The sequence below is a fragment of the Dermacentor albipictus genome, chromosome 7 (assembly GCF_038994185.2).
Source record: "Dermacentor albipictus isolate Rhodes 1998 colony chromosome 7, USDA_Dalb.pri_finalv2, whole genome shotgun sequence".
NCBI lineage: Eukaryota > Metazoa > Arthropoda > Arachnida > Ixodida > Ixodidae > Dermacentor > Dermacentor albipictus.
The window spans coordinates 46,112,214-46,128,417 of NC_091827.1; the positions used below are offsets into that span (position 1 = coordinate 46,112,214).

The 16,204-nt window shown below is 47.3% G+C and overlaps 1 protein-coding gene and 1 long non-coding RNA gene across 2 annotated transcripts in view; both read left to right on the forward strand.

Annotated features, from left to right (window-relative positions):
- The window catches only part of LOC139047965 (actin-related protein 10-like), an 84,981-nt gene that overhangs the window by 33,940 nt on the left and 34,837 nt on the right, over positions 1 to 16,204 (forward strand). The gene's annotated exons all lie outside the window — the stretch shown is intronic.
- LOC139047967 (uncharacterized) lies at positions 7,762 to 15,776 on the forward strand. The gene is made up of 3 exons (XR_011507401.1): positions 7,762 to 7,941; positions 13,745 to 13,927; positions 15,666 to 15,776. It is a non-coding gene; the product is annotated as an uncharacterized lncRNA (long non-coding RNA).

Here is a 16,204-nt window from a genome sequence, read left to right on the forward strand (position 1 = left end):
GGTGTTCGAGCTGGACCCCGAAGATCCGTTGAGAATTCTTCGTTTGGCCTTGCGGTACTGGACAATTCGAAAGCTGTCTTCCGAGGACTCGTCACCATGTGCGGAGTACAGCTCTGTGTCCTCGCTATCACTCGATGTATTTCCTCGAACCGATGTCCGCGGGTGAACGGGCACCGTGAGGGTCATCTGGGTGCTGTACATCCATCACCGCGATGTAGGGGCCGGGCGGTAGACCCCACAAGTGCAATGAGAAGTCCAGAAAAGCACAGAGACAGGCGAGATGTGTTCCACAAGAGAAGTACTACAAAGCACACTAGGTAAAGTGCAATCGGCACCAGTACCAGTGGTCGTTCAATATGGGGTGTGGAATTGACGGCGGTGCTATAATTAGTCCCATCTTCAATCACACACTGACTGGACAGCGTTACGTGGACGAAATCCTTGAAGGAGTGGTGGATGAGTTTCTCAGCGAAATCCTGCTGTCATGTCTTCCACTTCGGTGGTGTCAGCAAAATAGAGCAACAGCACACAGCAGCAGCTGAGCACGAAAATGGCTGGACGCGACTTTACATACGTAATAGATTAAAAGGCACGGGCCTGCAAATTGGCAGGTTAGGTTACCTGACCTTTCTCCACTCGATTTCTCTCTTTGAGGTTATGTGAAAGATCGTGCTTACGTGTTTCAGACGGACGTCAGATTAGTTCAAGGCAAGGATAGCGGATGTCTGCAGTACTATTACGGCGTCGGTCATCAAGAAAGCCACTGAAGATATGATAAAACGCAAACAGTACTGCGTAGCTGCAAAAGGAGACCTATTCGAATGCGTCCTCTGGCAGCAGCTGGTGTTCAACGGAGCTTACGAATTCATAGATACTAAGGGCACACTGAAATCAGTTCTTTTGTTTGTTTTTGCAGGCGTCCCAATTGCCAATTCAGATCATTATCATCATATTTTATGTCCACTGCAGGGCGAAGGCCTCTCCCTGCGATCTCCAATTAGCCCTGTCTTGCACCAACCGATTCCAACAAGCGACGGCGAATTTCCTAATTTCATCGCACCACCTGGTCTTCTGCCGTCCTCGACTGCGTTTCCCTTCTCTTGGTATCCATTCTGTAACCCTAATGGTCCAACGGTTGTCTAACCTGCTCATTACATGACCTGCCCTTAATGTCAATTACGATATCGGCTTTACCCGTTTGCTCACTGATCCAAACCGCTCTCTTTCTGTCTCTTAACGCTACACCTAGCATTCTTCGTTCAGTCGCTCTTTGCGCGGTCCTTAACTTGTTCTCAAGCTTCTTTGTCAGTCTCCAAGTCCCTACCCCATATGTCAGCACTGGTAAAATGCACTGATTGTACACCTTCCTTTTAAATGATAATCGCAAGTTTCCAGTCAGGAGCTGACAATGTCTGCCGTATGCGATCCAACCCATTTTTATTATTCTATGAATTTCTTTTTCGTGATCAGGGTTTACTGTGACTAATTGACCTAGGTAAACGTACTTTTTTACCGACTCTAGAGGCTGACTGGCGATCCTGAATTCTTCTTCTCTTGCCCGGCTATTCATCATGGTCTTCTGCATATTAATCTTCAACCCCACTCTTACGCACTCTCTGTTAAGGTCCTGTATCATTTGTTGCAACTCGTCTGCATTCTTGCTGAATAGAACAATGTCATCGGCAAATCGAATGTTGCTGAGATATTCGCCGTCGATCCTTACTCCTAAGCCTTCCCAGTTTAATAGCTTGAATACTTCTTTCAAGCACGGAATGAATAGCATTGGAAAGGTTGTGTCTCCTTGTCCGACCCCTTACTTTATAAATATCTTCCTACTTTTTTTGTGTGTAGAATTAGGGTGGCTGTGGAATCTCTGTACATATTTTCCAAGGCATTTATGTAAGCGGTCTGTACTCCTTGATTACGTAATGCCTCTATGACTGCTGGTATCTCTACTCTATCAAATGCCTTTCGAAATCTATGAAAGCTATACATAGAGAGATTTATTGTACTCTACGGATTTCTCGATTATCTGATTAATGGCATGGATGTGGTCCATTGTAGAGTATCCCTTCCTGAAGCCAACCTGTTCCCTTGGTTGACTAAAGTCCAGTATTGCCCTTTTTGTATTCGCGATTATTTTGGTGAATATTTTATATAATACTGGGAGTAAGCTAATGGGCCTACAGTTTTTCAATTCTTTAACGTCTCCCTTTTTGTGGATTAGTATAAATTTCCTGGTACCCTTGGAATCGATAGGCGCTTCGTATAGAGAGCTGCCAGTTTTCCAAGCAATATGTTTCCTCCATCTTTGATAATATCTACTGGTATTCAATCTTCTCCTGCCGATTTTCCCCGTTTCATGTCTTGCAAGGCCCTTCTGACCTCATCGCTAGATATAGGAGGAGCCTCTGCGACCTGTTCATTACTGCTTCGAATGGAGGTATCGTGGCTCCTCCGGGTACTGTACAGGTCAGTATCGAATTCTTCCGCTGCTTTTACTATATCCAAGATTGCTGGTGATATTACCCTGCTTACCTTTCAGTGCATACATATTTGTTTGTCCTTTGCCAAGTTTTCTTCTCACTGATTTCAGGCAGCGTCCATTTTTTACCGCTTCTTCAGTCTTTATCACGTTATAGTTTCGAATATCACTTATCTTCGCCTAGTTGATCAGTTTTGACAGTTCCGCGTATTCTATATTATCTCTTGAGCTGGACATTTTCATTCTTTGTCGTTTCATCATTAGGTCCTTTGTTACTTGGGAGAGCTTGCCTACTGGTTGTCTTGGTGCCTTGCCTCCCGCTTCGATTGCTGCCTCTGAAACCAGTCTGGTTACGGTTTCATTCATTACCTCTAGGTCATCTTCGTCTCTATAAGGCTGCATATTTGTTGGCAAGTACCAGCCTGAATTTGTTTGCTTTTACCCTTACTGCCTCTAGGTTGACTTGTTTCTTCTTGGCCAATTTTAAACTTTCTCTCCTTAAATTGAGGTGAATCCTAGCCCTCACTAATCTATGATCACTGCACTTTACCCTACCTGTCACTTCTACATCCTGCACTATGCTGGGATCGGCAGAAAGCATGAAATCAATTTAATTTCTTGTTTCGCCATTAGAGCTTTTCCAGGTCCCTCTTTAGGTTGCTACGCTTCCTGAAAAAGGTATTCATTATTCGAAGCTTATTTCTTTCTGCGAATTCTATCAACATCTGTCCTCTAGCATTCCTAGAATTGACGCCGTAGTTGCCAGTTGCTTGGTCCCCAGCCTGCTTTTTCCCCACTTTTGCATTGACGTCCCCCATTACTACAGTATACTGAGCTTGCACTTTTCTCATCACTAATGCAACATCTTCATAAAACTGATCTACTTCATCATCATCGTGACTGTATGTTGGAGCGTAGGCTTGAACTGTCTTTAAGCTATACGTCTTATTAAATTTGATTACGACTACTGCTACCTTCTCATTAATGCTGTAGAATTCGTCAATGTTGCCCGCTATGTCCTTATGGATTAGGAATCCTACCCCGTATTGCTTATTATCTGGGAGACCTCTATAGCAGAGGACATGGCCATTAGTCAACACTGTATACGTTTCCCCAGTTCTTCTAATCTCGCTAAGGCCAATATAATATCCCAAACAATGTCTGTTAGTTCCTCAAAGAGTCCTGCTAAGCTAGCCTCACTCGACAGAGTGAGGCTAGCTAACCTAACCTAACCTAAGAGTTCGAGCATTAAAGGTTGACAGGGTCAGTTTCCATTGGCGGTCTGTCTGGACCCAGAGATTCTTAGCACCCTCTGCTGCGTTGCAGGCCTGACCGCCGCCTTGGTCAGATGCTCCGCAGCTGCTGGGGACTGAGGGCCATGGTTTCGTTGTTGGAGTCATTTGGGAGGGGTTGGCCGTATACTGCACCAGGGAGGCCAATTCCGGTTCTAGTGAGGGCGTGTCCTTGTTTAGGCTTAGTGAACCTTCCTAACTTGGTTGTACGTGGATTAGTATAGCCCCACTCGCTCTCGGCATTTTTTGCCGGTGTCAGGCGTCACTCCAAGCCTGCAGATGTAGTGTACTGGGTGTTACGTTTCGCCTACGACGCGCGGTATAGCCGGCGCGGATGCAACGGACGCCGAGGCTTCGTTCAAAGCGGCGGACATTTTGGCCCGTTCGGAGCTGCCGCAACGCCTCCCTGCCAAGCGCGTCCAGGCATGTTTCAGTGCCACGTGTATTCGTGTGTGTGTGTGCCCACGCTTGTCAAAGCGCGGCAGCCGGGGAGAGGAGCTCCCCAAGTGTGAAGCGAGGAGGTCTGACCGGCGCCGGCCCGGCGGATGAGTCACTACACTCGTCTCAACATGTCTCTCAGCTTGTCCGTGCCCCGCCGTCACGTGGCCTCGTCCCGTGACGTTCCCTCTTGCCCTCAACTCCGAGAGTATAAAAGCAGCTGCCCCCGGACGCCAGGAGAGAGGCTCCGATTTCTTCTGTTGAGTAACGTGCTCTCCCGTCTCTCCACTTCGGTCGACCTGACCGGCCGCTCTTTTGCGATGCCAGAATAAACAAGTTGTTCTGTTAGCAGTCGACTCATGCTTTGCCAGGACCTTCGGATGCTTCCAGTTGTGCCCCAGGCCGCCAGGCCACCGCTACCCTTGGGGCTTGCGACCCATTTGCAACAACGGGCGCCAGCGCTGAGATTCCAATTTGGGGGAGGTGAAATTCGCGCTCACCGCCGTCAGACTAAAAAGAAAAGAAAGAGGATTCGAAATTTCGGCTAAGGCAACCGAGCATTCGGCATAGTTCAATCAGATAATCCCGTTGGCGGCGAGGATATCTTCTCGTCGACAAGTACAACCGAGCGGGTCCTACATGCCTAAACACTTCTTTGATTTGTCCGCTGTAGATGCGCTTTGCTGATCGTGATGGGTAACTCGATATAGAACGACTTCTAAACGGTTCTGGCTTCGTAGTTCCGCAATCACCCACGCACAGGCAATCGTGAACTCGGCTATAGGGGAAACTCTGACTCGCGTTAAAAATAATATCGTGCACGATGCGATCACATTCGAGTCAGTCTAAGTCACTTTCGCATATCTCAAATGCTTGAGAACATGCTTGAATCATCCGCGCAATAGGGGCTTTGCTGATCGCAGCAGGTGACACGACATAGTATTGCTTAATGGTTGGTTTCGGAGTCACCCGTATGCGGCCATGAACGCGGCTAGATGGGCGATACATTTTCGGCGAACTTGAACAATACTTAAGCGTAGTGCAGAAAAAAAAGAAAATGAGAAAAACAAAACATTTCAGCGCTTACCGGGAATATTTACTAGTCGCGTATTGACGGGGGTACTCCAAAACAGCTCACGGTCTCGGCTGCCTGTCTCACGCATCTGAGATGTCATTCCTGGCGAGGTGGAACTGATACCGAATCGCCGCCCAAGACTGAGGCGCCAAATGAGAGAAGGATTCCGTGGTAGGGACTTTCGCTCGAAGGGCAAATCCTCAGAGTGGGGAGACGGGCCGCTAACAATGGTGCTGAGTCAAGCGTAAGAAAGGCGTACTTGGAAGGCGGCCTTGCCCTATGGCGGCTTGCCTTGCCCTATGGTTGGAACGCGCCTGTACGTCAATTGCATCCTTTAAGCTACAGCGCATGCGTCTGCGATCGGTTAGACGTTGTTTGTACACTTCGCACGGGGAATCTACTGAATTACCCTTTTACCGCCGCACTTGCAATAATTGTAATTTAGCATTTGCCAATACGCGCCCGCGATCTACAGGAGTACAAACGAAAACCCGCGGAAACTAATGTAACTGCAAATGTAAAGGAAATAGATGAGTGCAAATTTAGAAGTTATTTACTTTCTTGAACGCATCGGTTTTGCCTTTTCTCTACATGCGGGTCGCTTCCCGGTCTGTTTATTTCGCTTTTGTTTTTTGACGCGAACCTGTTTTTGCAGCACGTATACACTTGCACGAAAGATACAGTGGTAACATTAATTTGGCTTTGGTCCGAAGCAAGTTTCTGGCGCAAAAATATAGCTTCGCGCGAAATCTTTCGGTGCGATGCGAGTGAAGCCGTGATCTTGAAACATTCTATGCCTATACGGGGTATGCACTGACGTCATCGAGGTCGCCATATTGTAGCACAGCGAGCACGGTGAAAACCTGCATGTTATCTAAATGCGCTTATCTCCAGCAGCACAGTGGCAGCTGTGAATAGGACTACAATATGGCGTACGTGGCGTCATTTGAATACTCCCTAATACATTTCTTTTCGCATTTCATGCGTGGTCAGAGCGGCGCTTCGACCGCGTTATTAGGGGGCTTTTGTTATCAACGTGATCAGTCGACCTTGGCAGACGGATAAGTGTGACGTAGAAATGAAAGGAAGGAATAGCTTCGAAGCCGGGAATCCTGCTGTTGGTGCTCCTTCCGCACCACTATCAAGGCTATGCGCTGTCTCTTCGGTTTTGCTATACAGGCAATGCAGTTGCTTTCAATCAGCTTATGTGAGGGCGCTACATTATGATGCGGGTGGGAGCGCACTCACGTGGTATATTGCGTACTTTGCGAGGTTTCTTTCCCAGTCTGTAAAAGTTGTACGCAACCAGTACGTCGCTTAAAAAAAAAACAGCTGTTTGACGTCGTTTTGGGTGCCTACAAATGCATCATTGACACTTTGAAAATTAGTGGAGTACTTCTCGAGTTAATTAATTGCGATTACCGAATTAAATCTCAGTAACGAAATAATTACTTGCGGCTACTCCACTGTACTGGCACCAATAAGCACTATAGGCTTTCTTCGAGTTACGCAAGTGCTCTTTTTTTTTTAAGTCTTGGCGCATGATAGTGGGGAACAGGGTATAATTCACTATAAGCAACCAAAATGAGGCCAACCCGTATTCACTCGAAATCGGAATCAACTGCAGTCATGCGCAGCGGCGCTGATACTCGGACTCGCAGAAAAAAGAAAAGAGGGAGAGAGAGATCTATAGAGGCTGCAGTTTCGCCGGAAAGTCGAAGCAGTATTAGTGATAGCCAAGTATGCGACAATTACACGAAGGAAGATTACACCACCGAGAGGACTCAGGCTATGAAATTAAACCTGTCTCCCACTGTGAGGTGTTGTATATACTCATGTAACGCCGTCACTTTAGCGCTCTATTCTTCGAGGTCATACGAAGTTTCTTAAAGTGCATATATATATATATATATATATATATATATATATATATATATATATATATATATATATATATATATATATATATATATATATATATATATATATATATATATATATATATATATATATATATATATATATAATATGGGGTTCGGAAAGCTGGCCGGGCCCCAGCCCCCTCTACCCTCCCCCCCCCCCCCGGGAATATCAAAACTCTCCGCCTATGACGTAAAGCAAACCATTGGTTTGATTGGCTGTTGAATCGCGTGTGTGTGTGTGTGTGTGTGTGTGTGTGTGTGTGTGTGTGTGGCTTTTGAGGCATAAAGTTTAATTCAGCTGGCAGGTGTCCACCGTTCCATACCATTCCACACGTACCTTTTAAAGAAATCTGCAACAGTTGATCGCAAGGTAGAACATATAAAACGGGGAACGACGTACGGGCGAGGCATTTCAACGAAGTCATTGTAAGGAAGAATGGGTGGGATGTGGTTGTATTCTACGCTAAAACGCAGGTGTCTGGGCTTCAGAACTTTGATATGCGTAATTGAATAGCTGTGATTTCCAAAGAAGCCGGGATCCCCGATGCTAGAAAAGACTCGGGTGTCTGTAGAGAAATGCCTTACAGGCAGGCCACCGAATCCCCATCGATTCGCGCGATTATTACGGTCTTATCTTAAACTGCCGGCGATAGGTGTTGCCCTTAAAAGACTTAGTGATGAACACCATACTTCCCGCCGTAATTACTGTACTCTTGATTATGCTCCATGGTGAGTGCTGTTATCTTCTTATATCTATCGAAATGCCACATTGCAGCGCGTGGTTGTGCAGGCTTCAAAAGCGCCCTTTAAATTAAAACACGTTGGCGGGCTGGTTGATTTGAATCCATGATAGAGTGTGTAAGCGCGACTTAATAAGGAGGTAGACAGAAACATACACAGAGACAGCGCTCTCTCAGTGTATCTGTTTCTTTCTACGTCCTCGTTCAGTCGCGCTTACACTCTCTATCATGGGTCTTTTAAGTACTTTGTTCGTTTGTATGTTTGTTTGTTTCTTTGTTTACAGATATACAGCTAAAGAACACTGTTCGAAATGCCAAAACTGAATTCGTAATTCTCATATGTCGGTATTTCGAACGACACAATTAATAAATATTCGCAGGAAAAAGCCTGCCCCCTCGACCCTTCGAACGAACGAACCAAACTCTAAACTCCTTCATGGGAAGACGAGCAGTACAAATCACTTTATCGATGATCTACCTAGATCAGATGATCGGCCAATTAAGGAGCTAAAATGTATGGTGCTGGAGATGTGATAATCAGGCAATTACCGCAGAATTGCTTTGGTCATAGATGCACAAACTTTAAAATGTCACAATGTAGTAATTACACGAGTAAGAGCGTAGGCGGGAAAAAAATATCTCACTAGCAGAAATAACCCGACAACCGACCGCAATGCAATACTTGAAGCCCTTCATCAGAAGGGGTGTACAATCGCTTCAGTATACGCGACCAGTCATTTGACGCCGCCATAATTTCTGAAGTTTCTCGTCAGTTGCGGCTAATTACGCCCACAAGACCGTAACACAACTACCGCTGTGTCGGCTGTGGGTAGGAGTAGCATTCACCAACTCCTACAGCTATCGTATTGGAATGGCGGATTCACCAATGTGCGCTAAGTGCAAGTGTGAAGAGACCATCAGTCACCTTCTGTGCCACTGTTCTCGCTTCGATAATCAACGTGAGACTCTCCAGTGTGCCTTAAATAGACTGGATGACAGGCCATTTACGGAAGCGAAGATCTTGGGAGCCTGGCCTCACAGTTCATTGGCCCAGAAAGCAGTTCGAGCGCTTTTTCGCTACCTGAGGGCAACAGACTTGAGTGCCCGACTATAGACATCCTACACCTAAGTTCTCTCTCCCTCTTTCGCTCCCCATTCCCCTCCTCACGTGTAGGGTAGCAAACTGGACTCAGTCTGGTTAACCTCCCTGCCTTTCCGTCTTCCCTTCTCTCTCTCTCTCTCTCTACCGAACAACGTAACCGTGTCCCGCTTCACACAGACATACGGGAGTCGTTTCCGCCTCACCGTAGGGCGAGAATGAAGCGATCGCCGCTCGATCGCTTCATGCTTGACGCCTTGCAGCGTAGAGGGCGCTTCACTCGCGGTGCCAAGGAAGGAAGGAAAAAGTGGAGAAGGAAAGGCAGGGAGGTTAACCAGTTTAGCTGTAGGGTTTGCTACCCTGCACATGGGAGCGGGATGGGGGTGATGAAAGATGGGGAAATGATAAAGAGAGAGAGAGAGAGAGCACATAGCACAGCACACACATCGTCCATTAGAGTCCAGTAGTAGTCGAGTAGTCAAGTAGTCCAACGTTGTCCGAATCGAGCCATGAGATAACTGTGCCGTCAGAGATGGAGGAAAGGGATAAATCAAAGGCAGAGAGGTTAATCACCACAGAGCCTGGTTGGCTACCCTGCAGTGGAGGAAGGGAAAGGGGAGGGAAAGATTGAGAGAAGAGAAAGTCCGCTATGGACATCGCCCACGTAGTAACAGTTCCCCACTCTGTATCAACTGACGACCACCCAGCCCGGACTACAGTCGGTCACTCATACCTGTGTATCCTCAGAAATCGCAGCAGCGCTTTTGCGGTGGTATGCGAGGTCCTGGTCCCAAGATCTTGTTCACGGTGAATGGTTTTCTGTCCAACTGATTTAGAGCTGTGCGGAGGTCGTCTCTATCGTTTTCAAATGATGGGAGCAGCACAGGAAGTGTTCCAGAGTCTGCTCGACACCGCAATCATTGCCCTCGGCGCTATCGGCCATTCCAATAAAAAAATGAATATGCGTTGGTGAATGCAACGCCCAGGCGTAAGCGGCATAGCATTGTTTCCCCACTTTGCGGAAGCCCTGGTAACAGCCACAGTTTCATAGATAGGTCCAGAGAGGAGGAGAAAAAACTTTATTTGTTCTAATACAAGCTTTCGACACAGGATGTCCTTTTCTAAATTAAACATGAAGTTCTCAGCAACATACCATACAACGGAGAACGCGTTTTAATGGCACTAGACATAAAAGGAGCTTTTGACAATGTCAGCCACGCGGCAATCCTGGAAGGCCTTAACAGCATAGACTGCGGGAAGAAAGTACACGGATACGTCAAAGCCTTCCTCTCTAATAAAACAGCAACAATAGGTTTGGGAGAGATCCGATCGCAAAAATTCCCCACTCCAAACAAGGGGACATCCCAAGGTTCAGTAATTTCCCCGATACTCTCTAACATCGCAATGATTGGTCTAGGGTATAAACTAAACAAAATCGAAGGCCTACAACACGCCATGTATGCAGATGACATCACCATATGGGCCACTACAGGCTCGCTGTGCCAAAAAGAAAGCTATCTGAAAGAAGCAGCCACTTGCGTGGAAGAATATTCTTCCACGCAAGTGGAAGAATATTACAAGCCCACCAAGCCCTAGTGATTGTAGGAGATTTCAACGCCAAAGATCTGACGTGAGGCTACAAAAAGAGAGAATGCAACGGATGGTGAGTGAATTGCAGGTGTGTGCCACGTACTTCTCGAATGTCGCACGGTGCCCTAGCCTGCTTGTAAGTATTGGGCTGCGTCAGTCTTCGATAAAGGTACAGAAATACGGTTTGTTACTTCGTGTGCATTCCTATATAGCAGCTCCGTCGGCGAGGTCGTTGCCGGAGATGCCGCAATACCTGGCAGCCACTGAGACACGACGTTGTGTCCTTTCGCGATCACACGATAGTGCATTTCTCATACCTCCGACATGAATCGTTAGCAGGACACCCGATGAAGAGCTGACAAAAGACATGGTAGGGCCGCCTTGAGTCGCCCAGTATTGCCCACTGATTAGCCAGTTGGTGGTTAATATAATCAACGGCACCTCGGAGGGCAACAAGCTCCGAACCGAAACCTTGTGTCTGATTATTATTGATCGTAACAGGATAACCACTGCGTCGGTGGAGCTGGTCTGAGTGGAAGAGCCATACGTATACATAAGGACTCGGTCAAAGTAGAAAGCATGCAAAAAATCCAGAGTTGATTGCTTCAAGGTCAAGGTAGGCAGGTCAGTCTTCTTATCCCTGGAACGCAAAGGCGCACATGAGGTTGTTGTAAAAGTCATAAGGCTGACGGTCAAGGTATCGAGAGCGTGAAGCTCGACGGTAGTGAATCAGAATGAGTGTTGACTGCTTTGGAGAATGACGCCCGTGGTCATCGTTCTGGCAGGCAAATCAGGATGGTTTGATTGCATTCGGGGAATGTGGCGAATATACGGCCCCATCGTGTCGATGGTAATGTAAGTCGTGATCGGATGGTCGCGATCCATTATAACTGTTCCTGCTGTTGAGCCCCTCCGCGGAAGGCCGAGGTAAACGCGCAGTGGCTGTGCTTGCCCAGTCTGAGGTGCTTGAAGACTTGACAGCAAGTTTTAGTTTTTTTTAAAGAACGGGAGAGCTATAGCGTAGAAATACGAAAAAAAAAGTGCTCGGTACAACTGTAGCATGGAGCCCAGTGATGATCCTCATGTTTTGCCGACGATGAACCTGAGGACATGGGCAATGTAGGTGTGAGCTTGTTCTTCAAGTGGGCAAACTGAGGGCTCCAGGAGAGGCCCCGGTCAACTATGATATCCTAAAACCGATTATTTCTCTTGTGGAAGATGAGCTGGCCATTTATGCATACCAGTCATCACTTTTCGCACGAAAGCGACTAACGCCCATTTTTTTTCTGTCTACATGGTTAGATCTTGTGTGCGAAGATAGTCGGATCCCTGCGTCGCTGTGTTCTGTAGTCTTGCTCGAACCTGCAAGTGAGTCACTGCTGATGCCCAGACGCTGGTGTCATCGGCTTGAATTGAGATACCGACTGCTTCCGGTATGGATTCGGCCAGGCCAAGAAGCGCGACGTTGAAAAGAATAGGGCTTAGAATACTGCCTTGGGCGGACGGCACGGCACGTGAGGTGGTCGGTAGTCGCACCCTCTTCAGTACGTACAAATAACGGCCTAGGTGTCAAGTAACTTCGTATCCATCGAAATACTCGCCCTCCTAGTTCAATTGCCGAAAGTACGTCTATAGGATGGCCTGATGGGGATACGTTGTCGTAAGCACCACGTCGAGAAAGAGTACTACTGATAATCGCTTCCCAGATTTTTGCTGCTCTGCAGATGAGACTAGATCGATGGCAATGCCAATCGATGAACGGCCTCGTCGAAATTCTGCCACGGGATCAGGGTAAACTTCGTGTTCTTCAAGGTACCACTCGAGACGTTTGAGGATCATACGTTTCACGAGCTTTCCGACGCAGCTGGCGAGTGCTGTAGGTCGATACGATGCCAGTTCCGGCGGTATGGTATGGTACGAAGAACTTTATTTCGGTCCTGAGGGATCAGTCTGGGACTCATGCGGGCCGCTCCCACGTCGGTACAGAGAGGCAGAGCCCCTCTGCCGTCACACGGGCCCGCTGGACAGCCCTGAGTTGGTCTGCCAGCACTTCACTGTGCAGCATCCGCTGCCACCCCTGTTCACCTCAAGAACCATCACCGGCCAACGCCAAGCAGCGCCAAAGCATGTGTTCTAAATCGAGCAAACCCCCACACTTACTACAATAGACTGAAACCCCGCAGTCCGGATTAATTTTATTCATGATGACCGGATTATGGTACGTTCGTATCTACAGAAGCCTTAACCTATTACCTTCCTGCTTTTAGCAGCGGTACCAGGCGGCTGCGTTTCCATTCCTGTGGAACGACGCTATCTTGCCATGACCTATTAAAAAGGTTCAGCAGTTCTCGTCGTGCTTCTTGACCCAGGTTCCTCAATTCAGTGTTATGTTATTCCGTCGGGTCCTGCTGAAGACGACTGCCTATATGGAGCGCCATGGCAGCTTCTAGCTCCTTCGATAGGTTAATGGAGCGTCTACACTTGTTTCTCGTGGAGCAAGAATGCCGCATAAGACCACGTCAGTGAGTAAAACTATCCCGCCGGCGATTTTCGCACAAAATTCGTCCACAACGTATATCTCACGTTTTCATTTATATACAGAGAGAGAGAGCGAGCAAGGGCGCCAAATGGGTGTCGTTGCTGACGACATGAGCGAATTAAGACCCCGTGGGGTTCTCGGCGCATGGACCAGTTGCTTGCGAGGTTCCAGTGACTAACAAAAGCATTTACATCTTTGATCCTCTAACTTATCCATATGGCGCTGTGTCTTCTTTTGAATGCACGTAGCTACTCTGAGGTCGAGAATTGACTTCGTGAGCCTGTGCCTCCTTTGATCTCGACGACGGGACGCCACGAAGCCTTTCCCATTCAATATCATATACTGTGTGCGCTTCGATGAGCATGCGCTTCGATGAGCATGCGCTTTGATATGTTTCTTGCGTGCGCCTTCGTGCTGTCAGCGGCCCGACTATGTGTTTGGGAACGCGTTCTCAACCGACACCGACTTTACATAGTAGTTGGCAGGAGTAGGCCGTCGCTAAGATGGCTAGTAAAAGGACTCGCTACAGACTGAGCGACTTTCTCGATATGTGTGCACTGGCAGGTTCTGACGCGGTGCCCAAGTACTGCTCGTTCCGCAGCCACCCGGGCATGTGCCTGATGGGCGTGAAGCGCTTCTACTGGGACCGACGGTCCAACAAGTGCCGCCAGTTCCACTACAACGGCAGCTTCGGCAACGCCAACCGATTCTTGACGTTCGACGAGTGCCGAAGAGCCTGCGACGTCCGTGAGTCCTCGCGCTGTCCGTGACGCGGCGGTGTGGAGAGGGCTACTGACACATATTTCATTTAATTTATTGATATTTAAGGGCCCGGAGGGCATTACCTAGGGGGGAGGGGGGAGGGCATACAAATGTGTGTTATGCAATCATTCCAGAAACAGAAATGAGAGAACATGACCGTTTCAGCTATATTCAGCTGTTCATTCCTTTTTTTTGCGTTAGACGAATGTACAGGACTGCGATCTTCCAGAAAGAATACTAGGAAGCCTCAGAGCGCCCTAGCTAACTTACTATACAGGGCCCTTACAATTCGAACACCTATATAACGAAATTATCTGTTTAACGAAGGATTAATTGTGTCCGGGTTCTGCTGTGAGCGGGGCAGTGCGCTACCTTTACAACGAAGCGACCTGTACAACGAAAGATTTCGGAGGCCCCTAATCACTCCGTTACAAAGGCATTTGACTGCAATAGCTTTCCTACGGACTACTTCCGGTTTCGCTTCCCGGGACGTGTGCGCATTGTGACGTCAGGACACCGATGGTGGCGACGTGCGAGCCACATTTTGGTACTAGGTCCGGCTTGCTCGGTCGTCTATAGTGTAAAATATTGCACATATTCACTCTTAAGGGAGTGAATTATTGCACAGCGTACTGTGCCAGTGCACATCGTGCCGTGCAGCGGGTAGCAGCATATCACACACCCCGAAACGAGTGCCCCATGTGACCACCTTCTGCGTCATGACGTCATTACACGCATACCTCATAGAAGCTGAAACTGGTTCCGGCAGAAAGGCTAATATGGAAAATTTTCAGGACCACCCGAGGCTTGCCAGGATTCTTTTTTTGGGGGGGGGGGATTCAAGCGGCAGTTCTTTTCACTTAACGTAAAATATGAGGAATCCAAAAGTTCATATCAATGTTCCTTTAAAGGAGTATACTGACGTGAATACGTGCACAGTATGAAACGTTTACAGCCTTTTGGGGCTTACCCTGTCCCCAAACGATGACAGTAATCTAACTTGCGCGCACTTTCAGGCCGCGAGCGGCATACGCGTGATCGGCGTGCAGTAGTAGCATTCTTGACGGGAAAGTCGCGCGAGCATCGAGTTTTCGAGAGAGGAAACGTGAGCCAGACAGACGACGATTATCGTTTGGCGACAAGACACTCCCCAAAGTGTGCAAGCTTTTTTTTTAAAGGTGTGTCAGTACGCAAGTACGTGTCACATGTATTTTCGAAGCTATACAGGGTTATCATCTGTAAGTGCTGTGAAATTAAAAAAAAACACCTGTGGCAGGTTACATAATTCTTGTCCTTGAGCTGGATTATTCGAAGAGGCAGACATTACCAGCACGAGAAATCGAGACACACATTCAACGATTTAACAAAAATTCACTAAACAAGTGGTAATTAATTTACGGCAAGTCTTGTAATTTACGAATTGTAGCTGGTGAGCATGGAAGACGTATTCACTTGAAGTCAAGTACATGCCCTCTCCCTTTCAAGTCTTTAGCGCTGTGCACCCCAGATACTTTCCTGTCACGAATGTCATGTGACGGTGATACGCGCCTGTCATTCGTGGCCTAAAAGTGTACTGGGAACCAGCGTTAAGGAAAGGAAGTGTGCGCTAGATAGAATGACGCTCGCTGTTTGGGGATAGGATAAGAGCTCGAGCATTTTAAATGTCTTAGTGCGTGTTCTAAATGAGAGTGAAATATTTTTATGATGACTCCTTTCAATGCAGGAAGAAAGTACAAGCCAGTATACAGGTGAAAAGAAGACGCGAGTAGATATGAAGACGTGCATCGTCGACTCCGATAGCACATAATAAAAAGCAAGTCCATATTTCGTTCAATTTGTCGTTGTTGTTATTTATTAATTATAACTGCGACAGTACAGAAAGTTTGGTTACTGAAGAGCCCGCTATTGCAAAATTGCAGCCTGGGAATAATAACACTAAACGAGAGAACAATATTAAAAAAAATCACAATGTTTCACAATCGCTAGGACTGAAGAAAAAAGACTACAAAAAATTCTACAAGCATAGAACATGTAGAAATTGTTGCAGCTTAGAGTGGCGTTAGGGCAAGGAATCCACCAAGCCCATCGGCGGCTATGTCAGGTTGTATGAATGAAGGAAAAATGGTTTAGTTGCTTAGTTACACGGCTCCACTTACAGAAGCCCACTCCATGCAGGAGCAAGTTAAACGTCCGAATTCACATTAGGACCCTCTGTCCCACTGCTCGAAAAGTCTCCGCTTTTAGTACAGTCGTCTTTCCAAG